This window comes from Quercus lobata, chromosome 4 (genome assembly GCF_001633185.2).
Source record: "Quercus lobata isolate SW786 chromosome 4, ValleyOak3.0 Primary Assembly, whole genome shotgun sequence".
In the NCBI taxonomy this organism is placed as follows: Eukaryota; Viridiplantae; Streptophyta; class Magnoliopsida; order Fagales; family Fagaceae; genus Quercus; species Quercus lobata.
The window spans coordinates 1670356-1689054 of NC_044907.1; positions in this window are offsets into that span (position 1 = coordinate 1670356).

Genomic DNA, 18699 nt, shown 5'->3' on the forward strand with positions numbered 1-18699 from the left:
CAAACCAAGATGTTTTCGCCTAGAAACACGAGGATATGCCTGGAATTGATAGGAAGATCATACAGCATCATCTTAACGTCAACCCAGAATGCAAACCTGTATAGCAGAAGTGGAGAATATTTGCACCAGAACGTAACAAAGCTGTAACTGAAGAAGTAGAGAAGCTACTAGAAGCTGATTTCATCAGGGAAGTCTTGTATCTAGATTGGCTAGCAAACGTGGTCATGGTAAAGAAGAGTAATGGCAAGTGGAGAATGTGCGTTGACTTCACAGACTTGAACAAAGCTTGCCCAAAAGATAGCTTCTCTTTGCCGAGGATTGACCAATTGGTAGACTCAACTGCTAGACATAAACTCTTGAGTTTTATGGACGCATTCTCTGGATACAACCAGATTCTTATGGACGAAGATGATCAAGAGAAGACCTCATTTGTTACCAGCCAAGGCTTGTATTACTACAAGGTTATGCCCTTTGGATTAAAGAACACAGGAGCTACATACCAAAGATTGGTAAATCGCATGTTTTCTCACGAGATTGGAAGGAATGTGGAGGTGTACATAGACGATATGCTGGTGAAAAGTAAGGATGAAGCCAATCACTTGGATGATCTAAAAGAAACCTTCAACACACTACGTAAGTACAATATGAAATTAAACCCTACAAAGTGTGTTTTTGCTGTTGCTTCAGGTAAGTTCTTGGGATTCATGGTGTCCCAATGAGGTATAGAGGCAAATCCAGACAAAGTAAAGGCAATAATTGACGTTAAGTCACCAAAAACAGTGAAGTAGGTGCAGAGCTTGATAGGAAAAGTTACAGCCCTAAACAGATTTGTCTCTAGGGCAACGGATAAGTGCATGCCATTCTTCAAGGTATTGAAAAAAGCTTTTCAATGGACTGATGAATGCGAGGAAGCTCTTACCAAGTTAAAGGAGTACTTGACGAAGCCACTTCTATTAAGCCCCTCGATGATGGGAGAGAAGCTGTACCACTACTTAGAAATATCCAACACTGCAATAAGTTTGGCACTGATCAGAGAAGAAGGGAACGTCTAGAAGCCAGTCTACTATACCAGCCACGCATTCCAAGGAGCAGAGGCAAGTTATCCAAGGATGGAAAAGATAGCTTTTGCATTATTGTTGCCTCCAGAAAACTTCGTCCTTATTTCCAAGCACACCCTATCATCGTTATGATAGACTAACCCATAAGAAAGACGATGAACAAGATAGATGCAGCAGGACGACTCATTCAATGGGCGATTGAATTGGGCCAATTTGACATTGAATATTGGCCTCGAGCAGCAATCAAAGCCCAAGTGCTAGTAGACTTCATTGCAGAATTCACTTACCCCTATAAGGAAGAAGAACCTCCTATGGAAACATGGACGGTCCAAACAAATGGGTCTACCACGAAGAAAGTAGGAGGAGCAGGAGTAGTGCTCATATCTCTAGAAAAAGAAACATTAAAGTATGCAGTTATATTGCAATTCACAGCAACAAATAACGAGGCAGAATACGAAGCATTGCTAACAGAGTTGCAAAAGCTCTAAGTGTAAAGAATCTTATTGTCCAAGCTGAGTCTCAGCTAATAATTGGACAAATGAAGGGAGATTATGAAGCCAAAGAAGAAAGGGTGCTAAAGTACTTGAAGATCATCCAACGGCTCTCACAGTACTTTGACAACCTAGACTTTGTGCAAATCCCAAGAACTAAAAACGCAAAAGTTGACTTCCTAGCAAGATTGGCCTCATCAGACGACTACAATGCAACCTTCGAACTATGTATAAAGATAAGGGGGCAGTCAAGCACAAAAGGTGAGCAAGTTCTAAAGATAAAAGAACAAGACAAATGGATGACTCCCATCATCCGTTACTTGAAAGAATGATGGCTCCCTGAAGATAAGATAGAAGCAAGGAAGATACAGATCAGAGCAGCTCGCTTCTTCATTAATGACAACGTACTGTACAGACAAGGATACTCACTCCAGTATCTAAGATGAGCCAGCTCAGAAGAAGCAGATTATGTGCTCCACGAGATACATGAGGGAATTTGCAGAAATCACACTGGGGCAAGATCCTTGGCAGGAAAGGTGCTTAGAGCAAGATATTACTGGCCAACCCTACAGAAAGACACATACGACATCGTCAAAGCATGCGATAAGTGTCAACGCTTTGCAAATGTCCAAACAAGACCGGGAGAGACAATGACACCCATATCCTCACCATGGCCCTTCACCCAATGCGGAATTGATATTATGGGTCCACTCCCTCAAGGGAAGAAGCAACTCAGATTTCTGATCGTTGCAATTGATTACTTCACAAAATGGGTAGAAGTAGAACCAATGACAATGATAATAGAGGCAAAAGTCACAAGTTTTGTGTGAAAAAACATCATCTGTAGGTTTGGAGTCCCACATGTCATAATATCAGACAATGGAAAGTAGTTTGACAATCCCAAGTTTCGAAAATTTTGCTAAGACTTAGGAGTCAAGAATCACTACTCTTCTCCAAGACTCCATCAGGCCAACGACCAGACAGAAGTAACAAATAGAAGCTTGCTCAAAATTATCAAAACTCAACTTGAGGTGGCAAAGGGGGCTTGGCCTGAAGAACTACAAAATGTCCTTTGGGCATATAGGACGATCACAAGAGTTCCAATAGGAGAAATACCATTCAGACTGACATTTGGCACTGAGGTCATCATACCAGTAGAAGTAGGACTGACGAGCTTCCGAGTCAAAACTTATGAAGACCAGAAGAACCAGCAGGAGCTTAACAGCAATCTGGACCTAATTGATGAAGTCAGAAAAGAAGTTATGAAGTGAATGGCTAAACACAAGGAAGAAATGGCCAGATACTATAACAGAAAGGTTAAGGCAAGAAGATTCAACACGGGAGACCTCGTCCCTAAAAAGGTATCACAGGCAACAAAAGCTCCATCCCAAGGAAAACTGGGACCAGCCTGGGAAGGCCCCTACGAAGTAATCCGTCATTCCAAAGAAGGCTTTTACTACCTAAAGTCTCTAGACGGCTGAGAATTGCCTCGACCATGGAACATAGAACACTTGAAGAAATACTACTAGTAAGGAATGCTTTACATTTCAAGTTGCCTAATCTTCTTATCAATATGTATGGTAGTTATTACTTTTGTCATCCATAGATCAATAATACATGAAAGCATTATCAATGCGTATTTATCAATGATTATTCATGAGTTATATGTCAATGAAAATATGTGCAACACTTAGGGGTCATCCTTGGGAGACGTCTCAAGGGCCTCCATCATTAAAATTCTAAATCAAAAGTTGTTAACACATAGCCACCAAAGTCGACTAAATCAGAATTGTTTAAACACAACCAATATGATTGTCATCCAAGCACGAATAGACAAAAAAAAGAAAAAAAGAAAAAAGGTTAACCTAAAGACGCTCCAATACCATGACTTTAAGTCACGAGTACAGTGCAACATTGTCATTCAAACATGACTCAATTAAGAGCTATTCAAACGCAGCTACAAAATACTAAGTTGTTCAAACATAACTAAGATTGTCATTCAAACATGACTCAATAAAAAGCTATTCAAACACAACTACAAAATACTAAGTTGTTCAAACACAACTAAGGTCATCATTCAAACATGACTCAATAAAAAGTTGTTCAAAGACAACTAAAAAATACTAAGTTGTTCAAAACACAACTAAGGTCGTTATTCAAACATGACTTAATAGAAAGTTGTTCAAACACAACTAAAAAATATTAAGTTGTTCAAACACAACTAGGATCATCATTCAAACATGACTCAATAAAAAGCTGTTCAAACATAGCTAAAAAATACTAAGTTTTTCAAACACAACTAAGGTCGTCATTTGAACATGACTCAATAAAAAGTTGTTCAAACACGGCTAAAAAATACCAAGTTGTTCAAACACAACTAAGGACATCATTCAAACATGACTCAATAAAAAGCTATTCAAACATGGCTGAAAAATACTAAGTTGTTCAAACACAACTAAGGTCACCATTCAAACATGACTAGAAAGCTATCCAAACACAACTTTCTAGTTGAGAAGTCCAAGCAACGGAACTCTCCAACCAACCCTTGTTCAATGAATTCTTACTAGTTGAGAAGTCCAAGAATCATTCACCATGAAATGAAGCTATCCTTAAAAGCATGGTCTTCATTCACGGGAACCTATTAAACCAATGTTTAAGAAATAAATTTAAAGGAGAATAAATGAAAAACTAAAAATATATCTACCATGCCATGCATATTGCCAAAAAATGAAGAGAAAGATAAATTAAAAACAGAATGTAGAAAGTAATACCTTTTCTACCATATTTCAAGAAAAAGAAAATTCAAAAATTGAAACCTAATCTATGAGGTAAGATTTAATTAGGTAAGGAAAGAGATACTTACCATTATTTTTCATAGTTTCTGCATAATTTTTGTACCATAGATTTAGAAAAACATGCACTACTAAACTCTTGTCTACTGTATTATCAATTATCCTCAGGCTTTTACATATAGAACTCAATAACTAATGAACTCCCATACCTGAAACCAAAGGGAAAAGCTAAGAGAGAACAAATCTGGTACTAAATTAATTTGAAGGGAATTGAGAATGGAGATGTATGCACCTGTAGACACGATTAAAATCCTTTTGAAATAAATTTTGAACCTAGGGATGTGAAAAGCCTAGTCCACTCTTAAAAAATTTCCACCTGGATTTTTTTTACTAAATAAGTGAGAAAAGGTAGAAAAAAAAAAGAAAAAAAAATCCAAACAAATGGTTCACATTATTTAGGTCCATGAAAATGAAATTCCTCCTTTAAAATGAGAATTCATTAGGAATTATTTATTCTCTACTAGAAATATATTTTCCCTACACCTTTTTAACTCAACATATAAAGTTAAACTATCTTCAAATAACAATTTTGATGAATGCATAATAGTAATTATAAACAAATACAACCATGACAAGTAAAAAATTGCAAACTTAATGTACTGGAATGCCTAAGCAATTGTTAAACCATTACTAATTCAGATACATAGGCTCACCTCTTGCAGGAGTCATGAGGTTATTTGCATACTTTGTCAAAGTAATTAGTAGAACACAAACATTGAATTGAATTGGAATGGATTATGATGTAAACAAAATTTTTAACCTTTTTAATTATTTATTTATGGATTTGAACTTGTATTTGAAAATTGAAAGTGGTGTAATGCGGTTAGTGGGTTCTATTTTATGTATTTATCTCCAAGTTTTGTCATGGCTTAAATTTAGGGTGTAAGGATATTTTTGAACAACGTAAAAGTCTAGTCTAAAGAAGGGAATCCTATTATAGATAGTACTTGCCTCTACACATGCTCCTCATGGTTTTAGACTCATCACACGCACTTTGCATGCGCAATAATGTTCTTTATTTATTTATTTATTTATTTATTTATTTGGTTTAGTGTTATAATTTTTAAAAGTGATATATTAATAACCGTTTGTAATAATTTTATTTATTTTTTAAATAAAGAGGTAAGGTAGTGTAGAATAATGTTTAAAAATGAGGTAGAGATTGTGTACTAAGTTTTAGGCTAAATGGAGAAGATAAAGGAAAAGGCCTAAAACTTAGGAATAGTAAATTACTCTTTTAACTTGTTTGTGTTTTAATTTGTGTGAGGGTTTTTAGTATGCAAAATATTGAAACCCAAATAGGGAATCCTGTTATTAATAGTATATATATATATATATATACACACTAGACTCATCACATGCGCTTTGCACATGCAATTATGGATACTTTTTTATGTTATTTATTTATTTTAGGTTTAGTGAAATAATGTTTGAACGTGAGATAAAGATAGTTTCCTAAATTTTAGGATTTTGATAAAAGTTTGAAAGCCTAAAACCTAGGAACTCTTTTAAAAATAGTAAATTACTTTTTTAACCAGTTTGCGTTTTTAAATTTAAAATGATTAAACTAATAGATATGGGTATTTTAGATAGTTTAAGAATTTGTGTGAGCATATTTTAGTACACAAAATGTTGAAAACCAAATAGAAAATCCTGTTATTAATAGTATAAATATATATATATATATATATATAGTTTTATTTCACAATTAAAATTAAGATATGGTACAAGATAATTGTATGGTATTGATGAAGATAATTGCAACTTCTTTTAAAAAAATGAAAAAAAGCAATCATCCCTGCATCTCAACGTACTTTGAGATTAAAAGCATGACATCACTTCGACATGGGGTCCTATATTTACTCTCCACTTCTTGTCTTTTACCAATGATTGTGAAATACAATAAAACGAGAATTGACGTTAGTATGGGAATGAAAGCATTGTTAGTATGTGAATGAAATCATCAAATGATAGACAATCATTAATTATACTCACATCTTGAAGATGTGAAATAAGAAACCAAAAAAAAAAAAGTGTTAGGGTCATATTTTATGTAATTGGCTAATCCTTTAACAAAATGCACTTTACTTGTAATTGGGTAGATCAAAGTTAGGTTTAATACATCAAGAAATATGTTGTTCAAGCATATCAAGTGTTCGTGTTAAAGACATGAAGATTGATCCAAGAAGCAAGTGAAGAAAAACTGTTTTACCAAACCTCGACAGATAGCTCGACAAATGGCATCTATCGAGATTTACTGGGCAAGCTCCACACCAGCTCAATCTATCGAGAATTACAATTTCAAAATTTCTAGGTCTGAAATTCGTCACAAGCTTATGTATTTGTTTTGGGTTTCTTTTCTCACAACCCTAGACATATATAAGGCTTATTTTAAGAGCCGCCATATACGGATACAGAGAATAAGAGATTTATTTTCTTTGAGAGAAGCTACTACATTTGTACACCATAGGGTTTTGTAACCAAGTGTTTCGTAACCAAGTGTTTCCTGATCTTCATTGTCGATGAAGTGAAGAAATTTGCAGCCAACATCATTCAAGTTACTGGAATTAGTCACATACTGGGATCTGTGCAAAGGGTTAGTCACAGATTGGAGATTTATGCATCAAGGAAAGAAGGTTGCTACAAGATCAAGTTCAATTGGGTATTGAAGCGAAGATTCAAATGTAGGTTGGTATTTTGGGATAAGCCAAGGTAGTGAAAAGATTCCTTATACTTGTAACCACTTGATTGTTGATTAGTGGATTCTTGGGAGTGGTGACCTTAAAATCACCCGATGGAGTTTTTACCTTGTAAGAGGTTTTCCCTATTTGTCAACAAATCACCATGTCAATTTAAATTCCACTGCATTTAGTTCATTTGGTGATTTGTTGGTGCCTTCATGATTTGCATGCAATTGAACTTAGTTAATTAACTTGGGTAATTGAATTAATTAACTGGGGTCAAGCTATCTTAAACCAACAAGTGGTATCAGAGCGGACATACTTTGATTAGGTTTTAATTTTTGTTGTGTGATCCATTGAACCTTGTTTTCATGGAATCGAATTGCATGAAAAGATCTTTTTCTTCAAATATCTCTTGTGTTTCTAACATTAATATGCTCAAGGTTCTTAGGACATGCAGGTCAAAAAGATATTTGAAATTAATCATGATGATTATAGAAATAGGTATATCTGTGAATAGAAGAAGTGTAAACTGTCTCCAAATGTATCTCCACAAAGGTGTACTCCTCAGAAAGATAAAGGCAGGGATAAAACCACTTGGTGATCAAGTCAAAGAAAAGACCATGTCTTATGACATGACAAATAAGCACGAAGTAGGCTTCATGATGCACTCTACTTTCAAAGTGATGAACACGTGTCTATGGTATCTTAACAGTAGTTGCTCAAGACACATGATTGGAGACCGCACTCTCTTTAAGAAATTTGAATCCGTGAAAGGTGGTAATGTCACTTTTGGTGATGGAAGCAAATCTCAGATAAAGGGAAAGGGAATCATATTTCTACTTGGGTTACCGGACATTGCTAATGTGTTGTATGTGGAAGGGCTGAGAGTGAATCTATAAAGCATAATTCAAATATGTGATCAAGACTTTATGGTGTTGTTTTCAAAAGGAAAATGTTTGGTTTTAAATGAGTCAGGTGAGCAACTCATAAGTGGGATTCAGACACTAGACAATTGCTATAGTCTACTTCTTGAGGCTGAGTGTGTATGCAACAACATTCGAATACCAAATGAAGATTTATGGCATCAAAGGATGGAACACACCAGGTATAAGCAACTGTCAATTGTGTCAAAGTATGAAGCTGTCCTAGGGATGCCTAAACTCAATAAAGTGGTAAATACTGTATGTGTACCTTGTCAACTTGGAAAACAAACAAAAGCTTAACATCATGGCACTTTGACCACAGCCACTACAAAAGCTCTCGAGCTTCTCCACATTGACCTTATGGGTCAAACAAGAATAGAATCTCTTGGAGGAAAGAAATACATCATGGTGGTGGTAGATGACTTCACCAAATTCACCTGGGTCATTTTGCTAAGATCAAAGTTTGAAGCTCCTCAACACATAGAGACATTGTGTAAAAGGTTGCAGATTGAAAAGGGGCTGAAAGTTAATCAAATTCAAAGTGATCATGGCAAAGAATTTGAGAACTCTCAACTGGAGTCCTTCTGCACAAAGGCTAGCATATCTAAAGAATTCTCGACCCCCATCACTTCTTAATAGAATGGTGTAGTTGAAAGGAAGAATAGAGTTATTTAGGAGATGACCAGAGCTATGATACATAACAAGGATGTGGCAAAAGACCTATGGGGTGAGGCAGTTAACATTGCATGTCACATTGTGAATAGAGTGTAGTTTAGACCAAGTACAAAAAAGACTCCATATGAGCTGTGGAAAGGAAGAAAACCAAATGTAAAGTGATTTAGAATATTTGGTAGCACTTGCTTCATTCTAAAGGACAAAGAGAATGTGGGAAAGTTTGACACCTAAAGCGATGAAGGGATTTTTTTCGGATATTCCTCCATTAGCAAAGCATACAAAATGCTAAACAAAAGAACTAGAAAGGTCATGGAAACTGTTAATGTTGTGATAGATGAAGCATCAACTTCAAAGTCTTCAGAAGATGTTGATCAAACAAAGTCCATTCTCCCTTTAACTCTTGAAAATGATCAAGAAGTAGGTGATTAAGACTCTCCTTCTCTTGCCTCACCTAGTGCCATACAGATCTCAGAAGATGCTTTTACATCACTTCAGCCTGATGATCATTTGGAAAAGGAACCTTCATCCAGGATTAGACTGAATCATCCTCTAGAAGTGATCATGGAAAACATGAATGAACTAACCTTGAGAAAGTGTACAGTTGATAAATATGTGACTAAATTTGTTTCTTATTCATGTTACTTGTTTTAGGTTGAACCTACTAAGGTTAAAGATGCTCTTCAAGATGAAAGCTGGGTAGAAGCCATGCATGATGAACTTCATCAGTTTCAAAGAAATGATGTCTGGACACTGGTACCTAGACCGGAAAGGGTGAATATCATTAGCACCAAATGAATATTTTGTAATAAGACTAATGAGGAAGGGAATGTCATTCACAACAAAACTAGACTTGTGGCTCAAGGCTACACTTAAGTTGAAGGAGTAGACTTTGATGAAACGTTTTCTCCTATTGCTCGCATTGAGTCCATACGAGTATTACTTGCTTTGGCCTGTCACTTGAAGTTCAAGTTATATCAGATGGATGTGAAGAGTGCTTTTCTGAATGGATTTCTCAACGAGGAAGTCTATGTAGGACAGTCCAAGGGATTTGTTGATCCACACTTTCCAAATCATGTGCTTTATCTTAAGAACGCACTTTATGGAATGAAGTAAGCACCTAGAGCATGGTATGATCGTCTCACTAAATATTTGGTGTCAAATAAGTTGATCGAACATTGTTCATCAAGAAAGTTGAAGGAGAACTGGTTGTAGCTCAAGTCTTTATGGATGATAACATCTTTGGATCTACGAAAGATGACCTAGCTCATTCCTTCTCAAGCATGATGCAGACCGAATTCGAGATGAGCATGGTTGGAGAACTAAACTACTTCCTAGGTTTGCAAATTTGATAAAGTGACTCAAGTATTTTCATCTCTCAATATAAATATGTTAAAAATCTTATGAAGAAGTTTGGTCTAGAGTCTGTTAGCTCTGTTAGAACTCCTATGAGTCCAAATGTGAAACTCACTGTTGATTTGTTAGGAAAAAGTGTTGATCCTTCTCTCTATAGAAGCATGATAGGTAGTCTTCTTTACCAATCTAGTAAACCCGACATTAGTTATAGTGTAGGAGTGTGTGCTAGACATCAAGCTAATCCTAAAGAATTTCACATTACTGTGGTAAAGCGTATTATCAAATACATTAAATCCACTAGTAATTTTGGAGTTTGGTATGATAAGGATACTAATGATGTTTTAGCTAGATATTTTGATGCGGATTGAGCAGGGAATGCTGATGATCATAAAAGCACCTTTGGTGGGCGTTTTTATCTAGGCAATAATTTTGTCTCATGGATGAGTAAGAAGCAGAATTTCATCTCTCTCTATTGCTGAGACAGAATACATCACTGCTAGTAGTTGCTGCATTCAACTTTTTTGGATGCAAAAACTTCTTGTTATGGTATTTGTCAAACACATCTCACTATATATTGTGACAGTACCAGTGCCATTAACATCTCTAAAAATTCTGTTCAACATTCTCGAACCAAACACATTGAGATCTGACATCACTTTATTCATGAGTTGGTTGAAGATGACATTCTCACTCTTGAGTTCATTCACATTGATGATCAAAAGGCTGATCTTTTCATAAAACCCTTGGATTGTAGAAACTTTGAATTCCTACGCCAAAACCTTGGTGTTGTCTCCTTGGAATGATTCTCTTCTCTTCCTTCTTCAAGCATATGGACTTCTAGTTTTTGGTTGTTTGTTTTAATGCTTCATTTTATGTTTCATGTTTCTTTAAAAAAAAAGGGAAAAATTTGAAAAATACAAAAATAGTGTGTTTGTGTATACTAGTACTTGTGTACCTTGGACGGCCTTTGAAATAAGGTTTCTTAACTTTGTATGTCTTATAGCTTAGGTAAGCATTCTCATGCACAACTAAGCAATGTGAGCTTTGTGGCTCGTTTATGTGATTTGTATGAATTAGTTAATCTTTTATCATTCATATTTTTATCACTCTTTTTGACTGGAAGGACTAAAAAAATCCTAAAAGAAAGGCATAAATAACTATCTCACCACTAAAACTCATCAATCATAAAACATCTGCGTGCAATTCATAAAAGCCGCTTGGTAAGGTGTAACACTTGGACAGCAAAAATAAGATGTTTGGCTTACATAATTGGGTAATTCTTTTCTCTCTTATATACCCATGCATGTTATGTCATTTTATGCTTAAAAGAAAAAATATGAAAAGAAAATGAAAAGCAAAAGGAATCAAAATGTTTATAAATATGGTTGCAAGCATGTTTCTAGGAAATGTGAGTTATATGATGTAGCTCAAAGGTAATGGTCCCCATCAAACAGTTATGATTGTGTGTGGATGTATTTGACTCTCTCATATCATTAATCTTCACATAGTCTCTTATGCTTTCTTGTAGAAGTTTCACGCACAACATGCATACTTTTTGCTACTCTTGATACTATTGTATAAGTACAATGTGATTTGGCCATCACAAGGAATACATGTGGTAGTATAAGCTTACTTAACTGTCTTAACTTGTTTATGAAAATAAAATTGGCTAGACTTGTTTAGTGAGTGCTTTGATCTAGGAATACTTTGCATCTAGAGTGTTTGAGTGATCAACATGCTTCTTTGTTGTTTGGCTTGGTGTCTCTCTAGTTTGCTTTTATCCCATGTTGTTTTTCCTCCTTGAAAAACCTCTTTTTTGGATTCTCAATTGCAGCTCGATACCTCCTCAATCTATCAATAATTTTTGGGTTTTTTTCGATACCTCTTGACAGATAGCCTGATCCATCAAGCCTCTTCTCTAACGTCTTTGTCTGCTCAATAAATAGCTTGACACCTCCTTGATCTATCAAGCTAGTTTTGCTCTTGATACCTCTTTGATCTATTGAGCTTTAGTTCTCGACAACTGTTCGATACCTTCTCAATCTATCAAGGTGCTTATTTCTATATATATTTAAGTTTCGACCTAGTTTTCTCTTCACTCAAATATCTCGATCCTTATCTCTTCTCTCTCGATCCAAACAATTTTCCTTCTAAAAAATCTTCCTTCCCACCAAGATTTCAGCCCATTCCAAGCTTCAATCCTTTGGTATGTGCTCTAAATCCTCTCTTTCTCTCTTTGTTCATGCATTTAGACATAGGTTTCCTATTTTTAGGAAATTTTTGGGGTTTTTAAATTATTTGTGAAATTTTTGGGTTGGGTTTTATTGATTTGTTATCATATGATCATGCATTGCTTTTTCCTTCATCTATTTCACATGTTCATGTTGTAGTTTGGATTGAGTTTTTGCTAATGATGCAATTTATTTTTTCATGTAACATATCCATGCATTATCATGCATTGCACCTCTCTTTTCCTTCTTTCCTGAGCTTTGTCTTCTACTGTGTTTTTCTTTTCTTTTCTTATCCTCTTAGTTTCCTAACTATGGCACCTAAAAAGTCAGTTCCTTCTAAAAACCCGATCATACGTCGTGGTTCTTCTTCTACTTCTTCATCTTCTCTTTTTGTCCCTGATAGAGTGAGGTTTCATGATGCGAACTCCCAAAAGGATTTCGTTGAGAACTTTTGTGATCGGGAGATTCATTCGGAATGCTAGGTCATTCTGTCTGATTTCCCAGACACTCCTCTTCCCGATATGTATAGCTCTTGGGGTTGGGAATCTCTCTATGAGAAACCCATGAGGTGTCCCAGTGTGTTCATACAGGAGTTCTACTCCAACATGTATGCCATCGATACCTCTGTCCCTCCACTTACTACAGTATTCATAGGCACGCATATCGTAGTTACTTCAGACCTTCTTTCCGGTATACTATGTGTCCCTAAGGTAGATCGTTTAGACTATCCTAGTCACCCTCGTCTACATAACATTCCTTGTGATGAGTTAGCCTTGCTTTTCTTGTGAGAAGGTCATGGTGTGGGGAGATACTCTTAATTTCTCCACAACTGAGTTTGCTAAAGGTCTAAGGATCCTTAATATGGTGATGACCTTTATTCTCACACCACGATCACACTATAACACTATCACTGAGCCTCGTGCTTGTTTCCTTGTTTCTCTCTCGGAAGATCTTTCTATATATTTTCCTTCACATATGATAGTATCTATAACAAATATTTATTGAGACACTGCTACACATGATAAGCTCATCTTTCCTTCTACTATCACACACATTCTTACACACTTGCTTGTCACCATTCCTTCTTCCCCTTTCCTTTACACCATGGGTGCCATTAGCAACAAATCTATTAGGAAGAGTGACACGCAGCTGGTGGCCAAGCAGCCATGTGTAGAGCCTACTCCTAGTCAGTAGGATGAGGCTGCTTTCAGTGCTGTTGAGGATACTGCCTATGCTTCTCGACCCTCTTCTTCATCTGCTCCATCCTTTTCTTTTGGAGTAAAGGCATCTTTTGTTGCCATCATAGATTAGCTTTAGCTTATGCGTGCTGATTTTGGTAGTCATCTTAACCACATTTCTGATGAGATGTGTCAGATGAACACTAGAATTGGTTGCATAGCTCACTGACAGTCTTGTCTTTGCGTCTTTTCTCCTTCTCCCTCTCCTAAGCCTGCTAAAGATCTTTCAGGTGGTGGAGACGATGATGATGATGCTTCTGGCTCTGAGTATGACTATGAGTTGACTGCTTCTCAATGATTCACCCTTTGTCACTCGTGACAAAAAGGGGGAGTAATTTTGTATATGAAAGTAGTCATGGTGTTAGGGGGAGAGCTTGCGTAGGGATAGACTTGTTAGGGGGAGAGTTTATTGAGTGATGTAGTGAGGTGTTGTTGGATATTTTCTCATTACATGTACCATGGTCTTGACAATCAACCAAATTTTCATACAACTAATGACGATCTGCTATGAATTCAGTATAAGTTGACCTAGAGCTATGTTTAAATGGTGGAGGGGCTCCATTATGAACAGGTGGATGGGAAACTTGAGGTTGCTAAAAAATGCTACCTCATAAAAACAGACCTCATCATGGGCAAAGGCGCAAGCCTTTTCATTTGGACAAGGAAGACAGATTCTAGTATTGTTTGGAAATTGAAACCTGTTCCTAAACCTAAATAATGTATCTGCGTCCAGACCATATGACTCTTTTAGGGGAAGGTCCTAACCTTAGTGGAAGAGGGTTTTGAAGACGAGGGTCTCGAAGCAGTTGTATCTACCTTTGTTTCCACAGGTTTATCACTTGTTGACGAACCCATCTCCAGCTCACTCAACCTAACAACGTCTCTCTCTTTCTCTTCCAAAGACATGTCGCACAACAAATGGTACCAGTTGTTGAGGTCTAAAAATTTATAATACTGTACCAAGGCCCAGAGTGGCATAGTAAGTCAAACTCGATAAAAAATATAATAAAAGGCTTAAGTGCATAACAAGGAAAAAAGGGATGGTAGGCCCAAATCCATTAAAAAAGGATTTAAGCCCAAAACCCATGAGGGGATAGGCCTTAGAAACGAAGGGAGCAAGGAAGAAGCCCAACCTGTCAAAATCAAAAAAATCAAAAGGGAGTCCAGTGATAAGAACTAGGCCAAGATACCTAAGTACTGCTAGGGGCTTAGGATCCTTGGGAGATACAACAAAGCTGGGATGAGATTAAGACAACTAAAAAAGAAGTGCCCAGAAACCCAAGGAACGAAGAATAGATACATCCTTATTAGCCACCCAATGATTCAGAAAAGAATCAGAGAGCTTGGGGACTAACAATTCATGAACAAAGGGTTGGTACCTCGAGGAACCAAGAAAGAAGAACCATGAAGAGAAGCAGTTGGAAAAACTTTCAACCTTGGCAGAGATGGAATCAGCTCCCTCGGGAAAAATGACAAAAGGAAAGGTAGCCAAAAAGCTAAATTTGAAAAGGTGAGGTGTAGAAGCCTTGAAAGAAGAGAGATTAGGGGTCAACTTTCTAGGGACACCCCAGAACAGAAAGTTAGCAAGAGGCTTTTGGGGAAAAAGCACCAAAAGAAAAAGCTATGAAAAATAAGGAAGGAACCAGCCACCAAAGTTGTTGGCACAATATGGGCTCTGGTACCTAGGGGAGCAAAAGAGGGGAATCAGTGGTACCCCGGAACCCTAAGATAACACTATAAAAGGAGAAGCATCCAACAGTGGAGGGGCATTCAGAAATAGTTAATTAGAATAGAATCGTTGAGAAAACTCTATCAAAAAACTCAAAGAAAGTAGTAAAAGAAAGAGAAATATCACTCGGTATCCAAAAAACAGCCACTATAGAACATACTTGGATTCAAAGGGATTCAAACTTTGCAAGTCTTAGAGGCTTGGAGAGCCATCTAAGTCTGTAATTTTTGAGCTTATTTGGACCTTGTAACACATCTTAGTGAGCACATTGTAATTCACAATTAAGAAAAATAATGAAATATCTCACATAATTTTAAGGATCCCTAGCATTTATTTTGCATCTTTCTTTATTACATTGCTCCTTTACTGTTTCTTAATATTCCATACATATATATTTCTTGTTTGCTAGTATGTATGTATTGTAGGATTCTTGATCTGTGCACCACTTGGTTTGTAATAAGCTCATTTAGCTGCGGTAAACCAAACTCAGTCCCTTGAAACAACAACTAAAAGGCCTAGGGTCCTTACTTTACTTAGGCCTGGACATTGTCTAAAAAAGGACCCTCACATTTTAGCGACTTCACTGGGGACTGGGTAAAGGAGAGGGAAGACACAGTCCCTTCGCAGAGCATGACTCCAAGACCAAGGAACAACAAAGGTACCAATGCCTCACCTACAGCCTCTAAGCCCGTAGGAGAAAATGAAGTGGCTTCCAAACAGAGGAACGAGGTACCTCTGGTAGAACAGGAGGTCGTATCAGGACAGAGGTGCCCAAGATAGGAGCCAGACCCTGTGGCTCGAATGGTAGAAATGCTGAAAGATTTGCAGCAAGAGATTCACTTCCTCAAGGAAGGCAGGACCTAGGAAATCAGGGATAACGTCCCCTCTATGGTCAACTAGGACAAAGCCTAACCAGAAGGAGGGGGAGCCAACCCCTAGTATCTAACGATAGCAGATATCAATTCCCTTTTGGAGCAGGAAAGGGAAAAAATCTCGGGGATCCCCAAGCAATTTTCTCGGGACCCCCCATTCCTGCCATAGCTCCTTGGCAAGCCATATCCCAAAGGATATGAACCCCCAAAGTTTCATCCTTTTAATGGAATGTAGGAGACAGGGAGCTATATCTAAGGGAGTTTGCTAAGTCCCTAGTGGACAGAGCATATACATGGTACACCACCCTGAGTCCTAGGTCCATCAAGACCTGGGACAAAATGATGGAGACGTTCTGTGCAAAATATTACCCAGGTGAGGACAAGGTCACCTTCCAAAGCCTTTAGATGGTAAGGAAAAGACCCAAAGAGGATCTTGTCCAGTTCATTAAAAGGTTCGAAGACGTTTCCTTGGACTGTTATGGAGACCATGAAGAAAAGGAGCTCGTGAAGACCTGTATCTCTAACAAGCTCTTTGACTACAGGCTTAACCTTAAAAATCTATAAGTTACCCAGTTTGCTGACCTGTTACAAAGAACTAGAAGGACCGTATTAACCATAAGGACAAAGAGAATGCCAGTACCCCAAGCCATGACAACGTCAGTAGGAGAAAATAGGAAGAGACCTGAAGGAAAATTTGCCGAGGAACCACCTGTGAAACCATGTACTACAAAGGAATTGAATCATGTCTTGGATAAATGGATTGGAGATGGAATTTTCAGGCCATTTATTGTATCCAGGCCACCAACTAAGGAAGAAAGGAAGAATCCCTTGTTTTGCAGGATTCATAACTATGTCAAGCACTCTACCAAGGACTGTTGGACCCTCCGTAGGCTTTTTCATAAGATGCTTAGGGAGGGAACCTTGAAACTCACTTAAAAGGAACCCGAAGTGCAAAGGAACCCCCTACCCAACCACAAGGGAAAGGGAGTTGTGGCTGTAGTGATCCATGGGAACCCAACAGAAGCAGAGGAATCTAAAGCATCCTTCCATCCAAGCACAGTCAGGACCCTTCAAAAGAACCCCAAGTTTAGATTGCTATTCAACCAGTTGGGATTTGGGCCAAAAGCAAAAAGAGTGGCCACAGAATCCCTCATAAGTATAGCAGTAGATTTGAGGATGGAATGTTTCACAGCAGAATCCCATGCTAGTCGAGCTTACTTGGAGACAACCAATGCAATAACCTTCACTAATGAGGATATGAAGGTTGAACATCCAGATCATCGCAGACCCCTTTACTTGATGGCCACCATAAATGATGTTCAAGTCAGAAGAGTATTAGTAGATATAGAGGCATCACTTAACCTTATAACCCTGAGTACCCTAGAAGCTGTGGGCCTGACTAGCACAAGGATCCTGGGGGCTCCCATGGAGATAACAGGATTTGGAGGATTAGCAGAATCAATTGAGGGATATATGCAGTTGGCCTTAAGGGTAGGCCCAATAGTAGCCCTGACCAGATTTCATGTGATCAACTCAGAAGTTTCCTACCATGTGTTGTTAGGATGCCTATGGCTCCATAAGCACCGCCTTATTCCTTCCACGTACCATCAATGTGTTAAAGGGAGATTGAATGGAAGGCCCATAAGGATCCTTGCCAACCATAACCCTTTTAGCCAAGGAGAAGTGAACTTTGTGGAAACAATATTTTACAATGAGTTGGAACTAGATGATGAGAGCCCCATGCCGGGGACCCTAGGAGCACATATCCTTAAAGAAGAAGAAGGAGGGGGTACCTATGACATGAGAAACCTCCTGGACAGAAAGAGGCAAAAGAGGGAGCCTAGCTCCTCAGGATCTCTGGAATGTGTGGTAGTATGAGAACCAAGAGGAAGGTTAATTTATCATCCATGAAGATGTGCGGGGCTTGAATGCATCATGCAGGAGGGTCCCAGACCATCGGATTGTATGATGGCTTAAGAAGAAATCCTACAGGACCTAATCAAGGAAGCACAAATTTAGCCCGAGGAAGAATTGGGATAGATAAACTTATGGGCTAAGCTAGGATCCCAGAAACATGTTTTCATTAGTAGTTAGTTGACAACATAAGAGAAGGAGCAATTAGTGGAATTACTCAAAAAATGTGGATGTGTTCGCATGGACCTATGATGAGATGCCTGGTCTGGATCCAAGACTGGTGGTCCATTTTCTCAACGGAGATCCAAGAGTCAAGCTAGTAGTTCAACCAGCCAAGGTCTTTCACACTAATGTGGAAGCTCAAATAACTCAACAAGTCAAGAAGCTACTAGCACTTTTTGCTTAACGTAGGCTCAGTCGTGGGCTCTAGTGACACAGTTTTGGTAGGACTGAGAGTCTTACTGGCTAGGGATCTTGGGAAACAAGAGGCTGAGAAGCTTCAAGGTCCTGAGCAGTCAAGGGAATAGAAGACAGAATGGGTTGGACAACCTGCATTGGTTGCCCAACCTCCTCAATCACACCACCACTAGGGGGCTCCTTTTCCACGCCTAGGGCAATGGCAGAGGGAGCTGCTGTCACTTCTTTCACCAGAGTCCCACCAGTCATGGGAGGAGGTACC